Source organism: Otolemur garnettii, unplaced genomic scaffold, assembly GCF_000181295.1.
Source record: "Otolemur garnettii isolate 467f Iridium unplaced genomic scaffold, OtoGar3 scaffold00013, whole genome shotgun sequence".
Lineage (NCBI taxonomy): Eukaryota > Metazoa > Chordata > Mammalia > Primates > Galagidae > Otolemur > Otolemur garnettii.
The window spans coordinates 13,622,051-13,626,895 of NW_003852408.1; positions in this window are offsets into that span (position 1 = coordinate 13,622,051).

Here is a 4,845-nt window from a genome sequence, read left to right on the forward strand (position 1 = left end):
AGAGCCTCAAGCTGTCACCCTGGGTAGAGTGCTGTGGCATCACAGCTCACAGCAACCTCCAACTCCTAGGCTCAAGCAATTCTCCTGCCTCTACCTCCCAAGTAGCTGGGACTACAGGTGCCCACCACAATGTCTGGCTATTTTTTGGTTGTAGTTGTCATTGCTGTTTGAACCCACCAGCTCCAGTGGCTGGTGCCTTAGCCACTGGAGCTACAGGCACTGAGCTGCAAAGACATTTTCTTTTGAACTTTCTGAACACTTGTTTTCCAAAGTGATGTCTGCCTATTCATTAACTTCGTCACCTGAATCCTCATCAGAGCCAATAACTTTTGCAAAAGCAGTAATCACGTATTAAAACAATTAAATCAGGCTGGGTGTGGTGGTTGTAATTCTAGCACTCTGCAAGGCCAAGACAGGAGATTCACTTGAGCTCAGGAGCTAGAGACCAGACAGAGCAAGAATGAGACCCCATCTCTACTAAAAATAGAAAAAAAATAGCTGGACATTATGGCAGGTGACTATAATCCAAGCTATTTAGTAGGCTGAGCCCAGGAGTGTGAGGTTTCTGTAAGCAAGCCTGGAGTTAGAGTCAGACTCTGTCTTAAAAATAAAATTATATATATATATATTTATTTATTTAATAAATATATATTATATATATTAATTATATATATCACCTTAATATATATATTATTATATATATATTTAACTATATATATATATATATATATATATATCACCTTACTTTTCCTTTCCTTCTTTCTTGTTCTATTTATTTGTATGTGGGAGTGGTGACATCTAGAAAGGCACATATATGGTGAAATGCATAATTAAAGATGTTCATGAACATCTTTAAGTATAAAGACAAGTAGTGTGCATAAAAATAAATTAACTGTCTGTAGTGGTCTAGTGGTGAAAGAAAAGAAAGAAAGAGAGAGAAACAGAGAGAAAGAAAATTAACTCATACATTTTCGTGATTTTGAAAATTAAGATAACCCCAAACTTGCCAACCCTCCCATTCAGTACATATTTTTCCATTTCCATTTCACCTGAGAAAAGGTTTATATAATCATAGAACAGTGCTTCATTTTGAGGGGATGTAAGTGGAAAAGGCAAAGTGGAGTCTTTCACATTGTTACTTCATATATATTTTGCAAGATTATGGATAACTTTCACTTTGGGCATATCTTCCTGTATAATTTAATTATTTTAAAAGCAGTGCAAGGGCCAGGCATGGTGGCACACTCCTGTAATCCTAGCACTCTAGGAGGCTGAGACAGGTGGATTGTCCAGATTCAGACCAGCCTGAGTAAGAGCAAGACCCCATCTCTAAAAAAATAGCCAGGTGTTGTGGTGGGCACCTATAGTTCCAGCTACTCAGGAGGCTGAGGCAAAAGAATCACTTGAGTTCAAGAGTTTGAGGTCGCTGTGAGCTATGACCCTACAGCACTCTACTGAGGGTGACAAAGTGAGACTCTGACTCGAAAAAATAAATAGGGCGGCACCTGTGGCTCAAAGGAGTAGGGCGCCAGCCCCATATACCAGAGATGATGGGTTCAAACCCAGCTCTGGCCAAAAATTGCAAAAAATGTTTTTTAAAGTTATAAAAATAAATAAATAGGTCGGGCACAGTGGCTGATGCTTGAAATCCTAGCACTAGCACTCTGGGAGGCTGAGGCAGGTGGATTGCCCTGATCTCACAGGTTCGAGACCAGCCGGAGCTTGAGTGAGACCTTGTCTCTTAAAAAAAAAAATAGCCAGACGTTGTGACAGGCGCAGGCAAGAGAATCGCTTGAGCCCAAGTGTTGGAGGTTGCTGTGAGCTATGATGCCATAGCACTCTACTGATGGTAACAAAGGGAGGCTCTGTCTAAATAAATAAATGCAAGCAATGCAAACATAAATTCTCTACTTTTAGGAGGTTTGGAAAGTTTTGGTTTGTTTAATCTTCTTTTTTTTTTTTTTTTTTTTGAGACAAGAGTCACAGCTCATAGCAACCTCAAACTCTTGAGTTTAAGCAATTCTCTTGCCTCAGCCTCCCAAGTAGCTGGGACTACAGGTGCCCTCCACAACACTCAGCCATTTTTTGGTTGTAGTTATCATTGTTTGGCAAGCCCAGCTGGATTCGAACCCGCCAGCTCCAGTGGATGTGGCTGGCGTCCTAGCCGCTGACCTACAGACACTGAGCTGTGTGTTGATTTTTTTATCCTGCAATTTTGTCTTGCAATGTTTTTGAGCAAGGCCTGCCTCTTTTGGGGCTTGAGTTGGTTCCAAACCTGTATATACATTTTAAAAAAGAAAAAGACTGTATTAAAATGGTAATACTCAGCTTGGTGCCCATAGCTCAGTGGTTAGGGTGCTGTCCACATACACCAAGCTGGCGAGTTTGAACTTGGCCTGCGCCTGCTAAACAGCAATGACAACTACAATAAAAAAAATAGCCAGGTGCTGTGACAGGCACCTGTTTTCCCAGCTACTTGAGAGGCTGAAGCAAGAGAATCTCTTAAGCCCAAGAGATTAAGGCTGCTGTGAGCTGTGACACCATAGTACTCTACCAAGGGCGACATAGTGAGATTGTGTCTCAAAAAAAAAAAAAAAAGGTAATACTCAATATATACCAATAGCATTGTTACCTTGTACCTTATTATCTGTTGGAATTGCAGAAATCAAATGTGACTTAAGTATTACACTTTTAATAGTTTTTTCCTTGCTTACAATGTATATACATTTTTTGACATTCTATTTGGCAATGGTGAACTTAATTCTGGCTAAGATTAAAGTATCTCACTTTAAAAAAAAAGTGGGGGGGGGAATTGGTAGAGATCTGAACATAGGGAGCATGCTATGTGAACGTGAAGGCAGAAATTGGGTGATGCTTGTACAAGCCAAGGAATGCAAAGATTGCCTGGAAATCACCTGAAACTTTAAGAGAACGATGGGACAGATTCTCCCTCCTGGCTTTCAGGAACCAACCGTGCTAACACCTGGATTTGGAACCTTTAGCCACCAGAACTGAGAAACAATACATTTCTATATTTCTAAGCCATTCAACTGTGGTCATTTGTTATTACAGTCCCAGTAAACGAATACCCAAAAGAATCAACCACAGGGCTCGGCACCTGTGGCTCAAGTGGCTAAAGTGCCAGCCACATACACCTAAGGTGGCGGATTCAAATCCAGCCCCGGCCCGCCAAACAACAATGACAGCTGCAACCAAAAAATAGCTGGGCGTTGTGGCGGGTGCCTGTAGTCCCAGCTACTTGGGAGGCTGAGGCAGGAGACTCGCTTGAGCCCTGGAGTTGGAGGTTGCTGTGAGCTGTGATGCCACAGTGCTCTACCCAGGGGGACAGCTTGAGGCTTTGTCTCAAAAAAAAGAAAAAAAGAATCAACCACAGGCACTCAAATGCAAGTATACACATATTTGCAATAGCACTAATTCACAATAGCTGGAAGGTAAAAGCTGCCCAAATGCTCATCAATGGATGAATGAATAAATTGTGGTATAGAAATACAATGGTATATTATTTGGCCATAAAAAGGAATGAAGTACTGATATATGCTACAAAATGAATGAACTTCAATAACATGATAAGTGAAATAAGCCAGACATAAAAGTTCCATTTATATAAAATATCCAAAGGCCAGGCTGATGCCTATAACCCTAGCACTCTGGAAAGCTGAGGTGAGTGGATCACTTAAGTTCACAAGTTCAAGACCACCCTTAGCAAGAGTAAGACCCTCTAAAAATAGCTAAGTATTGCCGCGTGGGCCTGTGTTGGGGAGGCCTAATGCAGCCAAACATAAATCTTTTTCATAGCCACACCCTCCAGAAGTTCATGCAGAAAGACCCTAACCTGACAGGAAACCTGTGATTGTGCCGACCCCCCACAGCCCCATATAAAAGTGGTCTCTAACTTCACACACACACACACACACCCCTCCCCATCCCCACCCTGCACTCAGGCTATCTTTGTACTGCCCAGGTTGTCACCTAATAAACCTGGCCTGAACATCTCCTCTGGGGCTTTGTTTCTGGGCGTCACCATTTACACCTTTCAGCCTGTAGTCCCAGCTACTTGGGAGGCTGAGACAAGAGGATCACTTGAGCCCAGGAGTTGGATGTTGTACTGAGGGCAACAAGTGTCTTGTTCCAAAAAAGAAAAAAAAAAGGTAATATCCAGAAATGGTAAATCTATAGTAAAAGAAATCAGGTCGGTAGTTGCTAGGGATTGTGGACGAGGAGAGGGGGAAGCAGGGAGCAATTGCTTCATGGGCACAGGTGGCTTTTTAGGGGAACTACATAGAGCTGGCAGTTGTAAGCACTGTGAATTTAATAAATATCATTGAATTGTTCACTTTAAAACAGTTAATTTTGTTACATCAATTTCACCTCAATTTTAAATCTCACAGCTCTGTACAATTTGATGAGTTTTAACAACTGCAGCACTCAGGTAACCAACACCCAAATCAAGAATTAAAGCATTGCCATCACTTCAGAAAAGTTCCTCTTTTCTTACTATACTATTAACTCCTACAGGTTAGAGTTAATTATACAGTTATATATAGAGTTAAGTATGTGTTAAGGATGGTCACATTTAAAGCAAATAAAGAAAAATTAACTCTTAAGTTTTTCAATAGGGCCTAAAATCTCTCTCTGCCTTTCTTTCTCCTGCCAGCAGCCTCCCACCCCTGTGGATTTCTGTTTTCACAAACCACTGAGAGCAACAGATAAAAAGGAAATGTAGGGTGGTGCCTGTAGCTCAGTGGGTAGGGTGCTGGCCCCATATACTGAGGGTGGTGGGTTCAAACCCAGCCCTAGCCAAACTGCAACAAAAAAATAGGGAGT